Below are 26,894 nucleotides of genomic sequence, written 5' to 3'. Positions count from 1 at the left end.
ACCTGTGATATTTGGATGGCCTAGGGCCTGGTCCTGGCTGTGGATGACTAGTGAGTACCAGTGGGGTATCCTAGTTGTGTCAGAGAGTTCTTTTTTGGAGGAAACCATGTAGGTTCAGAGTGGCGAAAAACCGGAGGGTGTCCCTGCCGTGCGGGCCCGTGTCTGTGTTTTGTCACCCAAAGCAAGGAAGCCCATCAGTGGAGTGATTGATCTACCCTGCGTTTTGGCAGGAAGGGGGTTGTGTTGGACCCGGCCCTTTAGGCAGGTTCACCCCAAGACTTTTTGCTTTTTCCTAGCCTGTTTCTGTGACCTGGTGTTGGTGATTTTAGGCCTCTGCGCACTTTTTCACTGTGGTACAGTGTAAAGTGCTTGAGCTCTCTGTGTATGTGTGGTGAGTGACCTGCCCTCCCATAGGAATGAATGGGGAATATGTATGCCCATGGTAGTTCCTGATGTGTGGGGAGTGCAGGGGCGAGTTTGATATGTAGGAACTCGTGAGATTGAATGCTGGGTGATGGTATATGCGGCATGAGTGTGGCTAGTCTAGAAGTGCCACTTTTAGAAGTTGGCATATTTGTGTAATTTGTGTCTGGCGTGTGATTGGCTGGTAAGCCTGGCCCAGAGTGCCTGGGCCTGCTTGTGGATTGACTGTCTGGTTTGAGGCTGACAGGGGCTGGAGAGCCCAGGAGGTTGTCTGAGTCAGCCCATGGATGAAAGGCAGCATCTGCTGCCAGGGAAGTGGGAGGATATGGCACCTGATAGTGAAGGGCTGTGCCTGCCTGACCACAATGCTGGCTCCACCCCCCCCCCCCGCTGGGCGACTGCCACCTCTGTCCCTGATACTGAAGGGACTTCCCTATAACCAGTTCTAGCTGGTTCTCACACTGCCTGCACAAAGACTTCAATGACTTTTCCCTGTATAAGAAGGGGCTGTGTCCCCTTCCAATTTGTTCTTGTTTTCTGGACTTGAATCTGCCACGGGCATGCTGCTGCTTGGGCTCAGGGGAAGGCTTGCCTCTCTGGGCCCTGCCCAGCCCCTGGTCACCTGATGGACTTTCCTGGATGACTGGACTGCTGAAGGACTTCCTGGGACCCTCTACCTTGCCTGGAGTGATGGGAGACTTTCTTTTGGCCCTGGAAGCCTTGTCCTGTACAGCCCTGCAGCTGCAGGGACCCTCCTTGCTGTGGGGGTCCTTTCTGGGGCGTTTTGGGTGATTGCTGGGCTCTCCAGCACTTCGTGGGCGCCTTTCATCCTGATTTCTGGCAGAGCGCTGTGGTTATCCCGTGGGGGAAGCGCTCCTGCCCTTTGGGTGGCCCGAGTGCTTCGTGTGCACTTTTATTTTTATTGTTACGGTATTCTCCCGTTTATTGGCCCCCTTTGCGAGTGCCCACCTCGCTTGTAGGTTTTATTGTAATCTCGAGGGTGCCCACTCCTCGGTTTGCCCCTGAGAATCACCGCCGCTACCGGGCCGAAAACAGGAAGTCAGGCGGCATCGCGCCTGACTCTGGGCGGGACTTCCGATTTGAAAAAGGAAGTCCCGCCGGCCGCCGGGCACTGATTGGGTGCCGTCCGATGAGAGGAGGAAGCGTGGACTGCCACGGGGCTCCCGTGTGCTGAGGGAGCCCCGGGAAGAGAAGAGGCCGGCAGAGAGGAGGAAGCGTGGCTGTTGCGGGGCCCCCGTGTGCTGAGGGAGCCCCGGGAAAAGGTGGTGCTGTGTGGGGAGGTCGGGAGGTCACCCCGCCTCTCCGGGTGGCCGAAGGAAAGTGCTGCCGTCCCCCAGCGAGGAGGGGATGAGAAGGAGAGCCCCGCAGAGGACGCCTGCGAGTCGGTGAGTGGGGCCGGGACTGTTTGGGGCAGCAGGGGGCGTCGGGGCATATTGCCGGTGCCCGCTCCCTTCTAGTGTGAAGCGCAAGTGGTGGCTCAGGGGCATAGCTTCGTGTCAGAGCCTGAGAGGCTCCGGGGGCCACGATGATTTAAGGAGCCTGTGCGCTCCACGAATGTGGTGCAGTTAATGGCAGCCCCGGTTGGCAGCGGATCGCCCCAACGTTACTGAGAGCCTGAGGGAGGCTCTGGGGCATGCTTTGTTTAGAGCCCCATGGCTCCAACGTTGGACACCCTTGTTTAGAGAAGGGCCAGTGAGTTTGTGGCAAGAGCCTGAGAGCTCCAACGTTTGGGGCATATGTTTTTAGAGCCTGTGTGGCTCCCACAGTGGGTGCAGTTTGCGCCCAAGGGTCAGTGAGGACCCTGTCGCAGTTTCTTTGATGATTCCCAGCTGCCCAGCAATTAGTGGGCAGCTGCACCGTTTAGGTCTTGGGATTGCCCAGGTGCCCAGCAAGTAGTGGGCACCTGCTACGTTTAGGCTTGTGCTTGGACTGGCGCTGCTTGGCAGCGCGCCCTGACATTTGGATACCCAACAAGGCCAGTTGGCCTAGGGACTGCCACAGAGGGTGGTATGTAAGTTTTGCGCAATGTGGTTACCTGCTATGTGTAGGATGGTAATTGCCTACTGTGTGTTTTTGCGCTATTGAGTTGGGTTGGGGCACCTCTGAATGTTTTTAATGCATCATGTGTCTTCCTTGATTTTACACCTCTGAATGCTTTTGTGCATCATGTGTCTTTCTTTCCCTGCGCTGCACCTCTGAATGTTTTAGGCATCATGTGCCTTCTTGCGCTGCACCTCTGAATGTATTTTATTGCATCATGTGCTTTGTTCTGAACACCGCTGAATGTGTAGGTTTATGCATCATGTGTTTCCCTTGTCTTACACCTTTGAATGTTCTTAATCATCATGTGTTTTCCTTTATTACTCCTCTGAATGTGTTTCATGCATCATGGGTAATGTGTTCTTGCTTATACCCCTAAATGTATTTTATTCTTAGGTGGTTGTTCTTTCCAGTACAGGCGGTACTTACCTGTTCCCAGTAGTTACTGGATGTGATTTATAACTGTTATTTTGTGCCATACTTATTCTTATTTCTAAAAGTGTTGATTCTGACAGTGGCCCATGTGGCCCTGTCCTGTACATAATCCCTTGTGAATATTGCCCGTGCCAGTTGGCACCATGTATATTGTGTGATACTATCTGATGTGTTTTTACAATACAAAAGTTATTTTATAATAACCTTGTGTGGAGTTCCTTTTGTGGTGTGCCTAGTATGTTGTTGCTGTTGTGTGCTGGCGCAAATGCTTTACACATTGCCTCCGAGTTTAGCCTTACTGCTCGTGCCAAGCTACCAGGGGGTGAGCAGGGGTTATCTTGGCGTGTGACTCCCTTGCCCTGACTAGAATGGTGGTTTCTGCCTGGCTTTGGCGTCAGCCTTAGCCTACCAGAAATAGCCAGTTCTAACAAGATGGATCTACCTGGGTATGCCAATCTAATAGGGGGCATCTTGACGAGAAATATCCTTATACACTAAGGTCACAAATCTAACTGAACTGTGTCTGAGCCCCTGATGAATTTCTCAAAACGTCCTCTCACCGATTTTACAGTCCCGCATTCGAAAATTCTACAAGAAAATACAAACCAAAACTTCATTTTAGTCACTTATCTGTTGAGTGATTGGAGAAAAGTGCAGTATGATGTAAACTGGCTGCCTGGACACAAGTATTAATTTGTATGAATCTGACATCAGCATGAGCTCTGTAATTTAAAGGGTGAGGAGTCCCAATAATAACCTCCAGAGTCAATATAATTAAAAACAATCATGACAGTGTTTCTCCGGCACCATGGAATAGGGCTACATGTAGGAGTAGGAAATTTCAGATGAAGAGCAAGCCTTTTTTCCTGCTAGGAAACAGTAGCGGAGGTTCCTGAATGGTCACTGCAGAGGGCTCTACAGGATGCAGTCAAGTACCAGGTTCCTTGGAACACAAATCATGATGATGACAGCATGCCACCAAGAATCCCTCCATTGGAGGGAAGATGAAGGTGCCATCCTTGAGACTGTGATACCTCAGGGTGCCCATCCTACCCCCAAGCCAAGAAAGTCCTAAAGAAAAAAAAGTCTTCCTACCTGACCAGGCACAATTCTGAGCTCAAAAAAGCATCTCTCACTAAATTAGACACAATGCTCTCAACCCTCGTTGGGACAGAAAAGTGCTGGTCATAATGGACGGTTACCTAAGAAAAGTAGTCTCTGGGACCTGGGTGCAGAACAGTACGTAGGAACAGTGGTCCCAAAAAGCGATAATACAATACACAAAATGTACAAGGATCAAACCACAAATTCAAAAAAGACAGAGTATTTGTTGCACTCAGTGTTAGTTAATCATACTGGGCATCGGTCTATTGGTGTCATCATGTAAACATTATTGCATGTAAAGTGTCCCTAGAAAGGGAAAGGGGGGAAGAAGGTGGGGTTATTGTGGTTCAAGTGAGGATAAGGAAGTGACTGCAGGATAAAGTGTACATCGCAACAGTACGATACTTAGAAAACACGTTGCTCATTTCTCGAGCCTAATATTCACAATTTATCAAAACAATAAGTAGCCATGGTTTTAAACAATAACACAGTGGCTAACAGGTTTGATGTCCACGTTTCGACCTCAAGAAAAATGTAGGCTGTTATATCCCTTGTATGCCAGGGTCTTCCTCAGGACAGAAGTAGTGGGGAAGGGAGAGGGAGTGACCATGTGTAGCCTCTGAATAAATGGCTAAGGATGGAGAAGGGAGTGTGGGCTCCTAATTTGTGAGAGCGAGAACCAGCACTTTATGGAAAATTAAACGTTAGCTGGGCCATGCCGGATGAATTGGCTGGGCCTGACATAGTAAATGAAATCTGAACTACTGAAAAGCGTTGGGCAAAAATACCACTGTTCCCAAGTGATTCTGAGCTTAAAAGCACAGGCCAAACTACGCCTGGTTTCTTTAACGTCACTGCTCATCTGGGAAGTCTCTGTGCGTGACTAGCGCTGGTTCTCGCTCTCACAAATTCGGAGCCCACGCGCCCTTCTCTGTCCTTAGCCTTCATTCAGAGACTACACATGGTCACTCCCTCTCCCTTCCCATGGACGCGGCAGTGCTCTATCTGCTTGTCTCCAAAGAGACGGGTGCCATTGAAGGACATGTCCCTAAGGTTTGCCTGGACATCCCCGAAAAGTCAGACGATTTCAACCAGGCGTATCATCGGCGATCGAGTCAGCAGCGAATGGTGAACTTTTCTGCATTTCTGCCATCTGCAATAGCATATGACATTATTGGTCTGGATTCCTCCAAGACCATAGGCAGCACTTGTGCAACCAAATCCCAAGCTGTGTGGGTGTTTTGGCCCAAAAGGTGTGCGTTGCAAGGCTGGCAGAAGAGAACATCCCCTTGTGAAAGGTGTCCAGCCTCTTGGATTCCTTATCCGGTGGTCTGACATGGAATGTGCCAGGGTTGACTTTGGCAGAGGAGGACAACGAGGCTTTCTGGAGTGGAGTGCTGGTTGAGGAAAGATGGGTCCCCAGTAGAGGGGTGATGGCAGTGGACAATTGTCCTGTGCACAGGTGCCCCTGCTCAGTGACTGGCCAAGGCTCCATGCAGGACATGACTGAGGGCTCCATTAAATAGGAGAAGGCAGTTCTGAGAGGGTGACTCCCCGCTGAAGCGCTTCTGTCAAGACATTTGTCTTGACTGCCTCCGAGGGTAGCTGAAGGTCCAAGACTTCAGCCATCCTCCTCACCACCATAGCGAAGGAGGTCTTTTCCTCTGTAGTCACCTTTGGAGGAACGACCAGGCCAGTGTCTGGTGAGGTATCTAGACCACTAGCATCTGCTAATTCCTCATATTGGTTGCCATCAGCCTCCTCAAGGAGGTTGTAGCTATATGGAGTCTCAGATTTTCCCCAATCATACTACTCTCCAGGCCTGTCGAAAAAAGGGGCACTGGGTCTGACTCAGAAGGTTGAGCTCCAGTTGAACCCAAATTCAGTGGTGCGACTCCTCATCAAAGTCTGCTATGACAATGTGATTGCGAGCTGTGGGGCATTACTGGTGCCGGGAACAATGTTGCTGTACACATCACTGAAGCTGCAGGGGGCTAATTGTGAACAACGGACTACTCGCCCCAGGCACCAGCAGGGCTCTGAGCGTCGAGGCAACCCCTCCCTCTACCGGCAGGACGTCAAAGACCTTTCGCGAGTCCCGCTTCGTGGGACACGCATCACTGAGGCTGCAGGGGGCTAATTGTGAACAACGGATTACTAGCCCCAGGCACCAGCGGGGCTCTGAGCGTCGAGGCAGCCCCTCCCTCTACCGGCAGGACTTTAAAGACCTTTCGCGAGTCCCGCTTCGTGGGACACGCATCACTGAAGCTGCAGGGGGCTAATTGTGAACAACGGACTACTCGCCCCAGGCACCAGCGTTGCTCTGAGCGTCGAGGCCGCCCCTCCCTCTACCGGCAGGAGTATATCACCAGGTGGTCTCCTCAGTCCCGCGGGACGTGCGCGGGCGGCGCCGGGCTAAGCCTGGGCAAAGGGCGGGCCCTCTGTGGCCCTCAGAGGCCTGAGGAGACTGGGCTGGGCCACAGACTTTGGTTCTGCTGATATCGACATAATTTATTGAAGTGAGACTTAATATTTTAAAACCTGGGTGTTTTTGTAAAAGTGCTCTGTATTATTTCTAACTGGTGATTGTTTAAATTTACTATTTTTCTCTCTCAGACTTACATTAAGCAGACATGATGTCTAGAGGTAAAGTAGATAAATCTACCTCTGGGCTGGGTACCGTGGACAATTTTCTAGTCAAAAAGGTTAATCAGATTAATAATGAGAGAAGGGCCTCTTTAGGACGGGGAAGTGTTCCACTACCACAGGATGAGGCTCCTCTCGCGGTAGTGGATACACCTATGTCTGATACACCTATGTCTGATAACCCTAATATCCCTGCTATTAGTAATAGGGATCCCATAATGATTGTAGTGCAGGTACATGTAGAGACACATGAAGACCGCCTTGATACCTCCAATGAGGAAATAGAACTGGTACAGCCAGCGCCGAGACCGGTGAGAAACTGTAGAAAATCACAGCTTAAACGGGGGGTAAGCATAATAAAAAAAGAGCCGAAACAGCTGCATCAGTTAGTAATGGCCCCATTACAGGCTCTTGTTCTTCTGAGGGAAATTATGAGGGTGGTATCAAAACACAATTTGAACAACTTACCCTCTTGTTAAGCACCTTAGAAGGAAAAATGTTGGCAAAAATGGAAGAGTTAATTAGACCCTTGTCAATCAAGCTAGATACCTTAGCCTTAGAGATAGATAGACTAGGTGGTTTATTATCAGCACACCAGTCATCGGCCCCGTCTGTTAGATCTAAGGCTGTGGAAACAGGGCAGGGTCCCTTGAGGGAGTCCGCACAGCAGATCTGTCGGCAGGTCCCTGCAGCAGATAACGCTCCACCTAATCCCTCACCAAAAACTGACCTAACTGCACTGACATCAGCAGACCAGGATGGCAGGTCATATTTCAGACAGGTAAGAAGAAGCCGTTACATTAATCTCCCACCTGACTGCGCACCTTATGTGGCTGTCTAGACTAATGTTCCAACTATAGAAGACCACCCTGCCCAGTCACATAGTGAATCTCATGACTCACTAAAAAATAGAGCAGTAGCCTGGTTGAACTCTAACTGTGGATTTCCAACTGCATATTCTGATCAAATACTCTCGGTGAGAAGGGTAAACTGGATTGGCCCATCTAGAAAGCCAAATAGTGGGGACTGTATTGTTGTCAACTTCAGACATCCCCAACATGTGGCAACAGTTTTACTAAGAGCATCTTCATTATTGGTCGATGAGAATAGCATATGTGTTTTTATACCCACTTGATCAAAGCCCCGCCTAAACGCAGGAACTTTAGGCCACTGTTTCAATCTCAGCCCCTGGCTCCAACACCACCATACCTGTATAATGTTGTTAATCAAAACAGGAATGGGTTTATGGTGGAAACACAGAATAGATTTGACTTGCTTTCAGGCCTTGAGGTATGTGATTGAAGGGAGGAGTCTACGGGCAAAGGAACTGCAAACTCCGGTGAAGTGGTTCACATGGAGATTATTCAGGTGAAATCGCATGGAAATAATGTAATCTGCTGGAATATTGCAGGACCGGGCACTAAGATGACAGATTGTAATTGGGTCAGTTACATTAAGCAGTTTCAGATCATTTGTCTGCAGGAGACCTGGTCAGTGGACTGTGACTTTTTTCTTGAGGGGTATAAGGCCTTCTATGTTCCTGCGATAGCAGCTAGCAGAGGTAGACCTAAGGGGGTCATGGTAACGTTTATTTCTGTAGCACTCTCTTGTAAAATACGTAGAGTTGTAACAGATAACTCTGGTATCATCGGCCTAGTACTAAATGGAGATAACTGTCTACTTGGTTTGGTGAATTTTTATAATGCAGTTAACATTTGTTCAGCTCCTAGTTCTATATTAGCACTAAATGTATTTATTAGCACTTCAATGAAGAAATGTCTCCATAATCTTTTGATACTGGGTGATTTCAATGTTCATCCATGCGGGGATCCCCTGTTCAAAAACCTCTCAGATTTGTATTGCGAACGTGCAGAGGGATTGCACCTGGAACACACATCAGAGGGGGAAGCTTTCAATGACCTATTGACCAACTTGGATTTATCACTGACAATGGTGTTGAGGGATCCTTTTAAGCGCTTTGAGATTCCTACTTTTAAGGGTCACGGGAAGGGTACCTTCATTGACTATGCTTTACTTTCTGTGTCAATGCAGACGTTTGTGGACTCTTTCATCATTGAACACAGTGAATTCGGTGATCACAACCCATTGTCTGTGCATTTGAAGGGCCCCTGGGTGGTCAAGGAAGGACGGAATTGTACCACTGGGAGGCTGACCACCACTGACGGCAGAAGGCGCCTTAAGTGGTCTATGATCACACCAGACCGGTTGTATAAAGACATTAAGGATCATTGTACCGAGGAAATTGCAAAATGTACTCAAGAAGGGCCGGAACCATGCCAGGTCCTAAGTGCTTTCCAAAGTATTTCAGATAAGGTGTCTCAGTTGATGTCAGCTCCAGTAAAGCGTACAGAGATCAGGGGACCAAGATGGTTTAATCATGATTGCTCTAGGGCCTCACGTAACTTAAGGACAGCACTGACTACAAAACCCAGAATAAAGGAGAATATCTAACAGTGTAGAAAATAATATAATTCCGTTATTAACATACGTAAGGAGTTTTTAAGAGAAGAGGCATGGAACGAGATTCTCGAACCCTCTACTTTGAAATGTAGCTCTAGATTCTGGGCGGTAGTAAAAAGACCTTTTTTGACCCAGGACTCAGGGGATGGACTGGAATGTTGCATAACAAAGGCGAAATGGGTAACACACTTTACGCAACTGTATGATGGCACGTTGAATGCTAAATTAAATTCTCCTTCCTGCACTAGCGGTGACTATATCAGGTTTGATAGAGGTGAGGTCATTGAGGGCATAATGGGCCTTACAGTCGGGAAAGCTCCGGGTCCTGATGGGATCCCGCCGGACTTATATAAGTCTGACCCCAGTTTTTGGGCACCAATATTAGAATCGGTCTTTAACGCAGCTGCTAAAATTAGCTGCCCACAGTCATGGGGGGTATCAACGATTGTCCCAATTTTTTAAGAAGGGGGACAAGGGTAGCCCTCTCTGTTATAGACCTATTTCATTAATTGATTCTATGGTTAAAATAGTGGGTAGAGTTCTACTGCAGAGGCTTTCTGACTGGGCGCTGGAAAACAGCATTATGTCCATCTCCCAGTATGGCTTCTGCAGTGGACGCTCTACCACCACACAGTGCCTTAACCGCTTTCTAATATTAAGCAAGTACACTGTTGCCCAAAAGGGTTCTGTCCACCTTGCCTTCATGGATTTGTCCTCAGCTTTCGACTGTGTCAACAGGGGAAAGCTGTGGCAGTCCATGAGGGACAAGGGTGTTGACAGTGGGATTGTCAACTTCCTCGTTGATTTAAATAGTAACACTAATGCTAATGTTAGGTACTCTCAAGAGTTGTGTGTAACTGGTAATTTTATTATTGGGAAGGGTGTGCGTCAAGGATGCCCCTTTTCTTTTTAACTTTTATATTAATGAACTAGACAGCGTATTGCAGAATGTAAAGGCTGACTGTCCCAGAGTCGGCAGGCGAGGTATTCCTGTCCTTCTATATGCAGATGATGCAGTTTTAATTTCTAGAACAGAGAGAGGTCTACAAGCTTTATTAAATGCTTTTAAGAATTTTATGACGGATAGAGACCTCCTGGTCAACAATTCTAAATCCTTCATTATGCAAGTTGGCCAACAACCAAGAAGGAAGTTCTTTTTTAAAATAGATAATGTAGCAATCCCCATCTCGAAGACTTTCACGTATCTTGGGGTCTCTTTTGACTCCAAACTTAGTTGGGGCCCACACCTTGACAAAAAGAACAAGCACTGGCGTTGCCAATAGGTCTCGCAGTAGGAAAGTTTGAGCTATTGGTTTTCTAAATGACATTTTATTTTTTTGTTTTGTGATTTACAATGGCCATACTTTAAACTTTTTGCAATAGGAAAGTTTGAGCGATTGGTATTGGAAATGACACTTTTTTAATTTATGTGTTGGTTTTGAAAATAGCAAAATTAATAGCTTTGTCAGTTACAATGTCAATAGTTTTAACTTTTGCAAATGTGACACCTATAGCATTTGTAATGCAATGTGTGTAGTATTTACGTGACTTAGATGTATTGATATTACAAATAACAATGGCTTTTAATTTTGTAAATAATTAATACTTAAATAAAAGTTATTGTAATTTATAATGGCAATAGCTTAAACGTTTGTAAATAAATTTTGTGAAGATTATGTTCAGTGTATTTTATTGTGACGAAAATCCAAGAACATTGCATTTGCACCTACACACACATATGTGTTGTAGCACTGAGTGGTGTGAGGGTGTGAGGGGGTGAGGGGGTGTGAGGGTGAGGGTGAGTGGGTGTGTGAGTGTGTGAGGGTGAGTGAGGGGGTGTGAGGGTGAGAGTGTGTGAGGGTGAGGGTGTGAGGCTGAGTGAGGGTGAGAGGGTTGTGAGGGGGTGAGGATGAGGTGGTGAGTGAGGGTGTGAGGGTGAGGGGGTAAAGTTTGGAAAACAGGTTCTGGGTTGGAGGGGAGATTGTACCAATCAATTGCAGTGCCGTGTAATCTACGCTCTCTGTCATAATTTTCTTTGTCACTTACAGTATCCCCTTTCCCTCGTTGTTAAATAGCTAACAGTATGAGTGCATCAGCATTGTTGCAATGCCTTGTGCACTCCTCTTTTCTCGCACTTTGTGCTTTAACCTTGCAAAATATTTGTATCCATTGCATAAAATTACATATGTGCTGAGAGAGCTGATGGCTGTCAAAAAAAGAAAAAAATCCAGGACCCATCACTGTATACACAATGAATTTGTACACCGTGCACCTCTGTGTGTACTTAATTTAACTTTTTTTATTTATTAAATAACTGCTGTTTCTTGTACCAGCCTCAGAATTATAATCGCTAGGTAGAGGGCCAGGCGATGGCTTGCAAGCAACCAAGACATTAGATAACGAATCATTAAAGGTGCAGAGCTGGTTCACTTTCTAATAATCCCTGAATTTGCTGTTTAAAAAGGAATTAATTTTATGATATGTATTTTACCTACTAGATGCTTCTTCAGCACAACTCCGTGTATAGGCATTAGTTGCTTGGCCATGAGCTGCCATGTTCAAGAGATCTCTGTGGTGCATTGCTGGCGGCCTGAAACTGAAGCAAGTTCAACATGGCTTGGAATACATTTGTGCTTCTTGAATGATCAGGACGAGAGGAGCAATGCCGAGGAAACAGTACAGAAGATTCCTGTTGCTAGCGTTAAGCCAGCTGTAGTTTGATTGATGATCGAAATGTAATTGATGAATTGCATTGATACCTATAAGCACTTTAGAAGTAATTGACATGGTTTTGATACACAGCAGTATTTCTGTTTTCTAGACACATTGATTGTTTTGGAAAGTTGCTGAGATGTCTTGAATGAATTCCCTGTTGAAAATAATGCATAGTTCTAGTCCACTTTTATTTTTTAAATATTTTATGTAAAGATAATAAATCAAAAATAAAACCGTGTAAAAGGCAAAGCTGGATTGTAGTCACACGATGTAACCTCATGAGACTAAAGCATTGCAGCAATTTAGTTCACTTCTTTAAGGCATGCTCCGAAACAATAAAATCTGAATCTAAATCCCAGCTTCGACACTAGAACAAATGCATGATCGTGGGCGCCACCTCGCAGTTCCCGTTGACATTTTCTGTCGGAACCATTGCCTCCCCAAAATTGAAACACTTACATTCAATGCAGGCGAAAAAAATCCCAAGAAATGATGTCAAACTCCCAATCGGCAATTATGAATAAACGTGGCTCTAGTTGCGCCTCTAATTCACTCCCCTAAAACAGAGGCGATTCGATCTCGGTGAGGGCAATGAAAATGTATTCGTTCTACTAAGTAGGTCCCTTGCACAAACAAATAAATGTAGGTTACAAAATTGAAAATATCGTTGGTTGGTTTAAGCGCTCACTGCCACATGCTTTCTCTATCCTGCAAACTGGAAGTTCGAACTTTTGAAAGAGTGACTCAGACTTTCATTTTTCTTTGAACAATGTAATAAGTGCCATTCATTTGGGAAGTGAAAAAAAACTATTATGTCAGTATCCAACAAGAGCGGCCGGGAAACTGAAAGTACGGCCGGCCACCGGCCAGCCATGAATAATTAGGGGAGGAGAAGCCGCAGAGCACACGCTGGGAGAAGCCCTTTGATGTGGTGGCGGCCGTGAAGAAATGCAATTAGGAGGGAGGGAGGGAGGCTGATGCGCGTGCTTGTTTGGTCACGTGATTCACGTGAACTCAAAGAAAACCGCACCAAAAAACCAGTGGTTTCACGAGTATTTTGAGCACTTGAATTCTCGCTCCGCTCAATGCGCATGCGCATTGATAGGTCGCGAGACCTAAAAAGGAATTGGTAAGGGTGAATGCTACTATTTTTAACTTTGCATCAAAACTGGGGAAAAAAACCTAACAATGCCATGCTGAAACTTTACAATGCAAAGTGGCAACTGCCGTTTATGGAAGCGAAATATGGGGTTATATGGCCAGTTAGCAACTACAGATTGTTGAAAACTCTTTTATGAAACGCCTCCTGTGTGCCCCAGTAGGCACATCTAATTTGGTAGTGCACAAAGAGCTAGGGTCGCAATATCTATGCAATATTTTTTCATTACGTCCGCTGACTTGCTGGTTAAAATTGTGGCTGAATCAAGATATTCCACTGACCCACCTGATTATGAGAGATTACTTGTCTCAGGATAAGGCAATGGGCACACCCTGGTTAAAATATTTGAAATCAAACTTCTCAAGGGTTGGCCGCCTGGATTTGTTTGAGAACCCAAGCGGGATTGTGAAGAGTGATGTGAATGCAGTTAAGCGAGCCTTCTTCGTGGACAGAAAGCTCAAAAGAGAAGGTGAGGAGCTCCTGAAACCAAGTGTAAGAAGATTTGCTATGTTAAAAACAGGAGATATGATGGATCCCTATTTGATGGGATCGCTGACTTCTCATGAGAAGTTTCTGCTAACGAGGTTCAGATTAAATCTTTTTCATCATCTGCTGTTTAGACCTAAAAATGCTGCTTTTATTAAACCTACAGCTCCCTGTGGCTGCGACGGTATGTCTCCACAGGATATGCTGCATTTTATATTTTTATGTAAATTTTATGAATATCCTCGCAAACGCTATCTGGTAGTTCTTTTAAAGAAACTTAATTTTAACCAGATTAGACCAGCATTATTGTACCTACAACTTTTGCACAGTGACAGTATTCTTCAAGTTACTGGATTTTTAAAATTGTCCATTAAGTTGAGAAATTGTTTGGACCAATGATGGCATCGCTGTTGATTTGACTATCTTTACTACTGAATTTGCTATGTATGAAATTTGCTGTACCCTGCACTTTTGCACTAAGTGCTCATGTTTTATAATTACTGTGTGTCTTAATATGTTTTAAATTGTTTATACTGTAAATGCACTTTTATGGTTTGAATCAAAACCGAATAAAGTATTTTTGACTGACTGATGTTGCTGTAGTAGGCTCCCTGGAAGGTTGAGGTCTAATGGTCGTAGCTGTTCTGTATGCAGCACAGGATCCAAGATGCGTGAATAGCACCAAGGATGGACCCACTGGTGAAAATCCAGTGGGGGCACTCACTAAACCCATGGGGCCCAAAGGCACTCCTGACGGGTTGGCCCACTCAAAAATTTGGTGCATGCCCTCATAAAACTCACCTAGGTGGACAGGAGTTGCTCTGGGAAGGTGGGAGCAGACTCAGATGCAGCCTTTGCGTGGCAGCGGAGCCTAGAGTGATGTCATTCCCAAGCCTCGTCCGAAGATTTGGACTGGTGCAGTGAAGTCGAAGAGCACTTCGATTTCTTGGACTTTTTGTGAGACTTCCCTGACGACTTTGAACTGGATAATGAGTGCCTGGAATGACTCTGTGAATGGGTCCAGGACCATACTTGTGACTAGAGCCTGGAGAGTTGCAGAGTCGACCAGCATCGAGCAACTAGAAGTACAGGGAGTGCTCCCTCAGCACCTTGGGGTGCATGGCAAGGTAGTCCTCACACGTCTTGGAGCCATGGTCTGGCTCTAAGCACCATGTCTGTCTGTGACAGGATCCACAGGGTTTAAACCCCACTGGTTCCTTGGGAGACATTCCTACCCACTGGGAGACAAGTATTGAAAAAAGAATCTCAACAAAACATCCAAAAATGTCAGTAAAAATGACTGGAGGTAGCTGTCTCCAGATCTGCACTGACTGGCACATAAAGAAAACAACTCATGCCAGTGCTCTCTGGTGGCACCTATACAGGCATCACGAACGCCAGTTCCGGCTTGGACTACGCGGATGCAGAGCTGAATGACGGCAAGTATTAGCGCACGAAAGTTCTGCTTTAAAAGGTTCCAGATCCTATCTGATGCCTGGGAGTTATTCTACGGTACGGAATCTGCAGCTCGAAACCTCTATCAGATAAGTTCAATACACCTATCAGTGATTAGACAATGTCTACATGTTTTAGGGGTCAGACCACATATACTGGGCACTGGACAGCAGTGGCGCAATTTGGAGAGTCTAAAAACCAGGAATAAAATACATCGAAACATAGGGGGCGACCATGCAAAAAGGGGCATTTGTTCACAGACTGCACATACTGCAATGACATCTCTGACACAAATGAGACTGACTGGTATTGCCAATGCTTATTATATAATGTCTATATTTTTGCATATTAAACACATTTACATAAAAATACCTTGCATGCTTGACATGGGGACATTTACTTGCTTTGCCAATGCATGTTTTAATACAAGAGGCTAGCTAAACAGCTAAAGCTGTCTCTACGCCAGACCTAGAAACAAGTTACCATTTCTTGAGATGCCTTTAGTCACGTTTCAGTGATAGTTCATGAACGAAACTTTTTTCCTGCCCTGACTGTCACTGAGGAAGGCGTGGATGTCTGTCTTCAAATGCTGCAACCCTTTGTATGTGTGCTCTGTGCATCAGGAAGGAGGCAAGGCTGCATGAGTCAGCGTCTGCACAGAGTGTAAACAGGCGAGGTCTGACGGCTCTGCCTTCACTTTTCCCAATAAAACCCAGAATCTGCTAATCCGCCCGTCTCCTCTTATTCACGTTCCCCGAACTGCCCAGACTCCACCGAGGGCATAACAAGCAGGAGCTCTGGGCCTGCCACGTCTGCGACCACAACGCTGGTAGCGAGCAGGTACTCACAGGTAACAGGTGATCCGTGCACACACCTGGGGTTTAAGGAAAAGAGCACGAAATAAAATGGGAGGAATCTGTGGTGTGCTGGCAGAAGCCAGAGAATAACCAAAAATTGTTATTGTAATAAATAATAGTAATAAGTAATGATAATTCCACATTTGTGAAACACAAACTTATCACCCCTAGGGGTATCCAGGGGCAGTCAGGGAGATGTAGGGCCATATGTATCAAGCCTTTTTCGAATCGCAAAGGCCAAAATTCGCAGAATTTCTGCCTTTGCGAATCGCAAACGGCCTTTTTGCATGTTTTGGGATGTATGAAATATTAGCAAAATAAGGAATAGCAAAGATTTGCGATTCCTTATTTTGCCATAGCATTTAAGGAATCACAATTTTGAGATTCCTTAAATGCTATGTATGTAGCATTTTTGGGCTGCGAATTATGGTTAAGAATTTGCAAATTACCACCAACTTGTAGTTGATGATAACTTGCAAATTCTTCAAAAAATGCACAATTTGGCATTTTTGAAGGTGGCATGTGATGCACACACATGCCCATAGGGCATGTATGTGCGCCATATGCACACTCATGTACATTTCAGGGGTGCAGCTGGGTGTATCTTTGAGACACCCCTGCACCCTTGAAATAATTCTCAAATTGCGATTAGCAAATTGCGAATTTGCAATTTCAGAATTATTTCACAATCATTCCTATGGGCCTCCTGGCCCATAGGAATGCATTGGAATTTATGCCTTGATTGCGAATTCGCAAAATGCAAATTCGCAAATAAGAAAGATTAAGGAATCGCTAAAAAAAAGGGACTTTCTTCATACATACCATTTTGCGATTCCTAAATAGCGATTCCTTAAAAATCGCTATTTAGGAATCGCAAAAGGGTTTGTTGATACATATGGCCCTTAGTGAGCTACTGCCAGAGTCACATGATGCTGAGCTGAGCTGCCTTGGGGGATCAAACCGTGAACCCCGAGCTCCGGATTCAGCCGCTCCAGCGCTGCGCCACATCTCTCCCATGCAGTTATATAGCACTTACTACCCCTGACAAAGCGCCAAAGTGCTTTTTTGACGAGTACCACGCTAATCCGGAACCCAAAAAGGATTAGTGGTGAATTAGTATCGGGAGATATTAAATTAATTTGAGCGGTGGACATGTGAGTTTGTTATTTGGATTGAAAATAACAGCCCTCTACAAAACTCCTTGTTAAATAAATAATACCTGGAATAGCAGTGACGACATAGGGGTCTTCACTCGACTTCTTCTATAGAGGTTAGGTATTCTATTCATTTCATTTATTTATTTATTCATTCATTTTATGTAGGTGTTTGTATTGCACTCACCTGATACATTACAGCACTGAGTGCATGGGCGTGCAGAGGTTCAGCTGACCGCTGGAGAGGCGATGCCATCAAGTCTGCATAGCCACCGGGCGCAGCCTAAAATGATACATTGCAGTTAACTTGTGCCCATCCTAAAGTCCCCTCAGTGACCTGAAATCCCGATTGCTTGCCTGGTCGGTCAACTTTTCTATGAAGTTCAAGTTTGAGCTATATATGTATAGACAGAAATAGGTTTTTATGCAAGTAATATAGGGAATGTGGAATTCACTATCTCTGTAGAGCAGCCTGCAGGGAACCCTCTCCATGTCCACACAGACTGGGATGACAGAAGCTCCTTTTCAGTAGAATAGGGAAACCCCCTCCTGCACACACAATGTTGCATTTAGAAAGCCCACTTGAACTAGGAATAAGGTTAACAGATGACTCCATTTCATCAGGATCACTATATAACAGGAAAGGTTTTCCTTCTCCAAATCACTGTTATTTAGAACGTTATGCCCAGTGGTTCAATTTAGGTGAGACGGAACTACCACTCCCAGAATGCAGTAAAACACACACCAGGATGGGCACACGGTGTTCCAGATGACATGGAGTCTTCAAGTAAACTTACCTGAGAGGACCAGTGGCACGAATCCAGAAGCAGTTCAGCCACAGTTAATAAGCAGACTGGCAGGAAAACTGCTTCGAGAGAGTATGAGTGACTGGCCACTTTGCATACAGAGTCAGTGGCCCTGTGTGCAAAGCTAGCGGGGTGGGCAAGTGAGTCCCTTCTCAGCAAATATACGTCCCGTGAGTGCCTGGCCAGGGCGACAGAGAAACACAACTCAATATACAGCTTGTAGGTATCAATTTAAAAAAAAATCTTTTCTTCAGCATTTCGTGTTTCTCACTCTGCAGCTCTCGGATTATATATTCTTAGAATTGTGCTCCCTTGGGGCTGTGGCATGTTATGCGGTTGGTAGCCTCATCTGATCTGCCCTGCGTTTCACCTTGGCACTCGGCCTCAGGCGGGGTGTGGGGTGTGGCAGGTGACAGACTCCGAGGAAGGATACATGCCCACCCAAGGAACGAGGCCTGGAAGCTCGGCAGCCTGGCAATTAGAGCGCCGAGCCGCGAAATCCGCCGGTGCGTAATTACAGGTGAGCCCTTGTATTGGGAAACAAACCGGCAGCCTCTTCCAAACAGCGTAATACGTTTTTGTGTAATTGTTTGTGGCGGTTTTTCAGTTTTTTTGATTTTCTAAATTTGAAACCCCTGTGCAGTTGTTTACGTATAAATAAAGCTGTGGGTTCGATGACATGATACAATTTTCATCTTTGGTCTTTTGGACTGAGGTGATGATGTATCTCAGTTCGAAGGGGCAGACGTGCAACGCCCATAGGACTGAAAGGGCTTCAGCCCCCCCCTCCCATGCCGCCCGCCCCGCCCCCTCCCCTCCGTCTTGTGTCTCAGCCCGGGCTGCTGCAGCTTGAGCTGATATGTGCTCGGCTGGGCAGTGTCTGAAGTCTTATTTTCGGCACCCCGAGTTGTTCACAGGTCTTTAACACCTTCGCTGCGGCCGCTATTCCGCCGCAGCGCTAAGGGGGCGGGGCGGCCGTACGGCACGCACATGCTGGTGACGGAACCGCTCCGTCACCAGCCTCGGTTGAGCTGTGCTGATGACGGAGCTGTTCCGTCATTGGCCCCGCCCGCTCAATGGAACGCCCAGTGCAGGCACGGAATCTGCGCCACGCAGGCGCGGCGAGCGGGCCATGACGGAACCGCTCCGTCATCAGCACAGCGCTACCGCGGCTGATGACGGAGCGGTTCAGTCATCAGCATCGAAAAGGTTAAAGACCAGTTGCATATTTACATACCTTTGTAAACTGGTTACCTAGGCTTAGTTATTTTTTCTGGTTCCAGTACCCCCTGGATCCCCACTCTGCCTATTCCTTATATATGTATTTTACTTTCGCTGCCGTAGTATGAGAATGTATTTCATGAAAAGGAATATAAAGTAGGGTTACCAAATGAAAAAATCCAGCCATGTGTTGTTTAAAGAGCCTGCAACGGCTTGGTCTTTGCACTAAATATGGTTATAAATAAAATAGCATATATTAATTTATAATGTGACTTTTCTATATTTGTTCCCATTAATTATCAGTCATGGATCCTTCTGGCAGCCATAGAATACAATTAAAAATGCTTTCTATTCATATTTACTGTTCTAAGTATGCACAAATAAGTGCTGAAAATAGGCTTTTGGTGACTGCTTATTGACATCAATATAATGAGCTGGCAACCCTAATCACAAGACTGAAAGTTTGTTGCTGGATGAGCACACTATTTATTTCCTCCACCCTCAATACCTGGACCCTGAATAGTGCCATAATAGCAATAGTTTAATTTATATATGAAACCATACGCCAGCCCTCAATAACATGCTGTTACCTCCAATGTCTGGAAATGCACCCTGCATTCAGACAACTCACTCCTCATTCTCGCCGTTCACTTTCACTCTCACCCTGCACTCACAACGATCACAATGTACTCACACTGATCACGATGCACTCACACCATTCACCTGCTTACCCTGCACTCACAGTGAGGACACTGCACTTATGCCACTCGCCATGAACTCACACTGATCTCCCTCCACTTACCCTGTGGTCACATGAGCACACAGCTCACTCTGCACTCACAGTGATCACTCTGCACTCACAATTCACTTGCGCTGTTCACCCTGTACCCCACCCTGCACTCATGTGATACTTCACTCACCTGTCCCCCTCACTGCTCACTCTGCAATCTCACTCAAACAAGCCCATCACTAACCATACATTAATTCGTCCCACTCTACACTTACATCCGCATCCAAATTCATATGATCACCTCACTCACCCGGCAGTCACACCTCTCATCCTACTCTCACACAGTTACATCGCTAACCGTGCACTCACATGGGCACTCCTGTCACCCACACGGCGCAGAGGGTTATTGTGTTTGCTACAAAGAACGTGTACCATGTAGATCACAGAACAGAGTGTAAGTAAACTATGGGTAGCTCTATAAAAAAATGAAATGTTTGTCACCAATGCCATACTCTGCATTTAAACAAATCACCAACAAAGCAATCAAACAACTATTACTGCAAACAGATAAAGACTTAAAAAAATTGTTTATTAAGCCCAGTCAACATCAAGAGTACATTTCACTTCATAGAGTATCACATTTTTTAATAACATAATATTGCATCACATGGTATACCGTCATTTTTCACATAATATATTTTTCCCTCTATCATTACCAGGGGGGATCATAATCTCAACAGCAGTACACAATATACATCAGTTCTCTGTGTTGTGAAAAGAGACATTCTGACATTACAACTACCTCCTTACCGCCTAATGCTCTATCCTTACTTTGTTATTTATCACCTCTGGTCATCTCACCGTAAAGTACCTGACTAAATCGTTGTATACTCAGCTACCGTTCTACGTAACCTTATGTTCACTCGTCCACCTGCGCATTTTGGAGAAATTGCAGCAGGGGTTCCCAGTAATCTTTTGGCCTGGATGTTTGTAGTAGTTCTTCCAAATAGATCTCTAAGGTGTCCCTGCAATATGTCATGTCTTTGAGCCAGTCCTTGAATCTAGGGGGGCGCTTACTGCCCCATCTAATGGCAACGCAGCGCTTTGCTAGTAGGAGTGCTGCAGCCAAGAATTTCCTTCTCTTTACTGGTGTTATCTTACACATACCCAGTAAGCATACCCGTGGTGTATAAGGTATCATCTCGGACAGCATAATAGTTAGTGCCCCTGTTACTTCCTCCCAGTATTTGTGTATTTGTGGGAAAGCCCACACCGCGTGTAGGAAATCAGCACTTAAAACTTCGCACCTATAGCATTTGTCATTTGGGCGAAGACCGTATTTATGTAATTGGGTTGGAGTACAGTAAAATTGGTGTAGGAATTTAGCGAACAGATAAAGACATTGGGGCAGATGTATCATGTGTTTTGCATGTCGCAAAAGCTGCGATTCTCTATTTTCCAGCGTTTGCGACATGCAAAAACGAAAATGGGATGTAACAAAGAAATCGCATCGCACATTAGGAATTCGCATGTTTGCGAATTCCTTAAGTGCGAGAAATTCAAAATCGCAGAAAATATTGCGATTCGTGATATTGCATTGGTGCAAAATTGCGAAATTCGCATGGATATGTATGAAAAAATCGCAAATTGCGATTTTGTCATATTCGCATAATAAAGAATCGCAATTAACACCAGGTACAAGCAGGTGGTAAAAAAAAAATATATATAAAAGAACACCCAGAATGCATTTTCACTTTCTCCAAAATGGCGGGACTGTACCTGATTGCCAGGAGGATGCGCATCCAAGCTCTTGCCCAGAGAAGACAACGTCAGGAAAGGATATTCCGAATACGCATTACGCTGTTCCAGCAGACACAGGAGGAGATATATGAAAAATACAGGCTACATCCTCACAGCATTTTGGACATCATTACTGAATTGAAACCATTTTTGACACGCCAAACTGCCAGGACACAAGCCATACCAACACATGTGCAGGTATTGTGCTCACTGCACCTTTTGGCTTCTGGCTCCTTTCAAACAGTAATAGCAGAGGTTGGTGGAGTGTCACAGAGTGCCCTATCGCGTTTTTTCCATGTCTTCTTGGATGCAATGATCAGTAGACTCCAACATCATATATATTTTTCCAATACACAGCAAGCCATACAGGAAGCCAAGTTGGATTTCTATCAAATAGCAAGATTTCCACATGTGATTGGATGCATAGATGGAACCCATATTGCCATCACCCCACCAGCAGCCATTGAATATGTTTTCCGCAACAGAAAACACTACCATTCACTGAACATCCAGGTCATATGCAACGCTAAATACATAATACAGGACATTGTGGCAAAGTTTCCAGGGAGTACACATGACTCTTACATCTTCAGACATAGTGCAATACATAGACGTCTCAGTGCTGGTCAGTTTGGAGATGGATTCCTGCTAGGTAAGTAATACTCATCCATCCTCCCTTCAACCCAACCAATGTAATGTAACTCTGAGTCACTTTTCCCTCTCTAACTTGCAGGTGATAGTGCTTACGCAGTGCGTGATTTCATACTCACACCATACTTGAATCCTGCAAATGCAAGTGAAAGACGCTACAACAGGGCACACCGGTCCACACGTGGGGTAATAGAACGTACATTTGGAATTCTGAAAAGCCGTTTCAGACGCATTCACAAAAGTGGAGGTGCATTGCAATACAATCCAGAGACATGTTGCAAAATAGTGACAGCATGTGCAATGCTGCATAACATTGCAATCCGCAAAGGAACAGAAATTGAAGTGAGTGACTCAGACACATCTGATGATGAAGATGATAACCCTCCCCCAAGAATGGCAGTTGGAGGAGTAGGAGCCATGGCTGGTCGGCAAAGGAGGGCAGAGATTACACGGAACTATTTTTAGGTGAGAAAAAATACAGAAAACCATTTTCACTTTGCCATTGTTCTTTAATGCAGAACAAGAAAACAGTGCTATATGTATGTGAAATTATATGTAATCATTTTGATTTAACATGTCCTTACTACTAATGAAATTAAACATTATCCATGCATGACTGCTGGATGGGTACTTCATGGGTACTTAAAGAAGGTAAGTTATTTTTTGCGTTGGCGACTGCCAGCAGGTTGCTCAATTGGAGGCATGGCCTCTTGCTCTGCTCCAGTAGTGGAACGCCTTCCACTCCTGCGTTGTACCATGATGTTTGTTGGTGTGGGGTTGCTGCTACTCCTACTGGAGTTGTCCTCACTTTCTCCTGAGCACAGAAGGGCCCTTGCACCTGATTGGTTTGTTTGTATACTTTCCAGTACCAAAGTCATATTGTTCACACTCTGTCCAACTGAACGTGTGCAATCACTCAATTCCCTCTGCATGTTCACACTGCGACGTGTGAAGTTGCTGGTGACTGCACATAGCCGGTTGATGGCTTTGGTGTAGCTGTGCATTGTGTCCTGCGCAGCCTGTGCAGCCCTGTCCCGTGCATCCTCTGTGTTCACAAGTGTGAGGCAAAGTTTATCAATGGCATCAGCCATGCGTTCCTGATTCTTGTTTGATTTAACAAGCTGCCTGTTGATGGATCTGAGTGCCTTATGTTGAAGGCGTTGTACCTCAAGCATGTTTTGCTCCAGGCCTGCAAACACTGTCACAACTTCACTCTGTCCTGTGTTATTTGCAGATGGCTCTATGCGGAATGCACGTGACCTCCGTGGACTTTGTGAAGGCTGTTGTGCATCTTGGCTGGACACAGTGACTGTGTCATTGGACACTGCTTCAACATCAGAGGTTTCTTCCTCTTCCATAGGTTGTAGAGGTAGCACTCGTCTGCGCTTCCTCTGTATGGTCACAGGGGCATTACTGACTTCATTGTCTAAATCTGACATCACATGGGGAGGTGACAATTCCACATCATTGTCAGTCCTGTCCTCACTGGTATGTCCTGTGAATGTAGAGTGCAAAATATTAATTTGTGTTCATGACATAATAAAGTTTACTCATGGCACTGTATTACTTGTCCTGCACTTTTTCAGTATTACGTAGTCCCACATGAAGGAGTCATATAAGTGAATGTTATTGTGAGTGTTACTAGGGCAATGGGACTACAACTCCCATGATGCATTGCTGTGGTATTGTTTCACAGTGTTCATGGCTTAATGGTAATCTCAAATGCAGTGCACACACACACACACACACATTTTTGGTACACACACATGGATGCACTTTCATATCCTCTTACCTTGTGCTGGTGCTGTGGGTTCTGAGCTGTCTATGTTGGTCACTCCACTCACACTTTCAGTTGTCAGTGTGGATTCTATCAATTCCTCATGGGGTGTTGGTTTGTCCACCATGGAGCTGCCACCACCTGTCAGGTTGCCATCTTTCAGCCTCTCTGCAAGTTTTTCCTTGGATCTCAGTCTCATATCGTACCACCTTTTTTTGATCTCTTCAATGGAGCGAGTGGTGACTCCTACTGAGTTGACCTTCTCCTGGATCTCCAGCCATATTTTCCTCTTCCTGGAGTCAGGTACCTTTAAAGATTTTTTTCCAAAGAGGTCTTCATGGTTGCAAACCATTTCTTCTATGAGCACTTCCTGCTCCCTCTCTGAAAACTTCTGCTTTCTTTTTTTCTTCTCAATTGGCTGCTCCTCCTGTGCCTTCTGTGCCTCCATAGCTGTACAAACAGGTCTGCTCTGCCTCAGCACACTCTTCCAACTGCCACTGGGTGTGGCTCTGGGGAGCAGGTGCAAGCAATCACTGGTACTTCCTGCTTGTGATGTCATCAACTTGTGCCAGCATTGCATGATTCCTGTTTTTGCGAGTTCCTAAAATGCGAAAATCGCATTTATGCGATTCGCTTTTTTCTCGCAATATTTTCTGCGAGTTTTAAGGAATCGCTATTTTCTCGCAATTTTCTTGTTACATACCATTTTGCGATTCCGAAATAGCGATTCGCTACAAATCGCTATTACGGACTCGCAAAATGGTTTTTTGATACATCTGCCCCTTACTGTCCATCCAAAGTCATGCATGGATGGTAATGCCAACCTACAAACTGCTGAAACCGCAACCATATTTTCAAGAGGGCTTCACAGATCATTACAAGTGGAAGTTGAGACTGGGGTGCTTCACTACAAAAGATCTAATTCAAAAATGGCTACGGACCTGGTCGACCACAGATTGCCGCCTCTGTGGAACTGGAGTAGAGTCTCTATTACACCTACTATGCGTTTGCACGGCTCTACACAATACGAGGAAGAGAAGAACAAATAAGGACTTGCCGAGTGGCAGTCATAAAATGTCTCAGTGGTTCCTCTGTTCAAATGTCTTGCAAAACAATCACATTCTTGAACGTAGCAGCAAAAGAACTTGAAAAGAAGGACTCAGCGATTAATGAACTTGATAACAAGGACAGATGACCAGTATTCCATCATGCAGTCAGGTTAAGTCCTCCCCAGAACTTTTAATCTGTTTTTTTTTCTCCTCCTTTCCCCTTTCCAACACAATCATTTTACCTGAAACAGGAGGCAGAGACACAATTATAACTTAACTAGCGGCCCGTCCCGACGTTGTCCGGGTAAAAAAAGGCTAGGCAGCAATGGTTTTAGTATCATTGTACATTCGTCCCACATGATAAGAGACACATTTTGAAGCAGTGTCCCCAAAAGTCAGTTTTCCAAATAGAGCATATTGAATTCCTTTCAAGGGAAACTGTTAGAGGCAGTTCAAAGGTAGAATGTACTGTTTTCCCAGCTGTTAGCAAAGTGGCAGCTATTCCAGATGAAGCAACAGCTAGCGCCAAATTCCCAGAAGATCAACTTTGGCAAGTATGAGGTTGATTAGGTAAGTCTTTCCTGTGCCACCGGAGGCGTCTATGAACAACAGTTTGCCTCGCTTCTTTTCAACACTATCAACTATGGTGTTGTAGGCGAGTTGTTGATCGGGAACTATGTTAGGCAAGTGTTGAGCAAGGTAGTTATTTAGCTCTGGAATTTTGTGTGCGGTAGCGATATTGTGGTATCCAGTCAGGTTAGTTCGGACCGCTAGCGGCAGGCTGAAATCTTGTAAGGACTTCTCGCTTAATAGATACAGTGAGTCTTCAATTTCTATAAGTCCTTGGTTTATGATTTCATTGTTGTTAGCAGCACGTGCCGACGTTGTCCGGGTATGAATTGCTGCCGGCCAGTAGTATATTGTTTTGTAGGATTTCGTTTTGATAGCATTTCTTATCTGTGACAGGCCTGTGAAACGCTCCGATTCACAGTGCACTGCTGATGCACTTAAGAGTGCGCGTTCAGTAGTGTGTGAACTCGAGTTTCCCTACTTTATATTTCTTTGCAATATTATATAGCGCAGACTCGACAACATGGCATGAGCACAATTTACATTACAGAAGAACACATTCATTTGTGGTGGGCACGGGGAGACAAAGCGATTTGCCTGGAATCACAGGATGTTGAGCTGATGCAGAGATTCGAACGTAGCTCCCCAGCTCTAAAGTTCACAATTCTAGAACATGTGGCGGGAAATGTAAAAGTGTATGTTGGTGCTGGCCATCAATGAGAGAGACCTGTGCATTTTTCAAATGGGTGGTGAAAAAATATGAGTATGTTGCTGGAGATGTGGGCCGCCGTGTCACCAATGTACTTACCGGTGGAGGGTAAACACCGATTATTCCGCAACTTTCTTTCCGCATACCATCACTCCTCATACTTTCATTACGAAAGTACCATGACTCCGCAATGCCATTATAACGCATGGCATTACATTTTATATGCTTTTACTACGCATACATTTGCAACGAAATTCGTTGTAAATGCATGAATGGTAAAAGCATGTTTTTTTATGTTTGGATAAGTTAAGTATGGGTATAGGGGTATATGTTTTGGGGTACTAAGGTATATGTATAAGGTATATGTTTTGGGGTGTTTGGGTATTTTAAGGGTTCAGATATAGTTTTGGGTTATGGGGTACAGGGGTAGGTTTAGGGTGTATGGATAGGTATGGGTTTTGGGGTACAGGGGTATTTTTAGGGTTCAGGGCTAGGTTTGGGTTTTGGGGTATAGGGGTATTTTTAGGGTTCAGGGGTAGGTTTGGGTTTTGGGGTACAGGGGTATTTTTAGGGTTCGGGGGTAGGTTTGGGTTTTGGGGTACAGG

This window comes from Lissotriton vulgaris, chromosome 11 (genome assembly GCF_964263255.1).
Source record: "Lissotriton vulgaris chromosome 11, aLisVul1.2, whole genome shotgun sequence".
NCBI classification, from domain to species: Eukaryota; Metazoa; Chordata; class Amphibia; order Caudata; family Salamandridae; genus Lissotriton; species Lissotriton vulgaris.
This window is presented reverse-complemented; position numbering follows the sequence as displayed.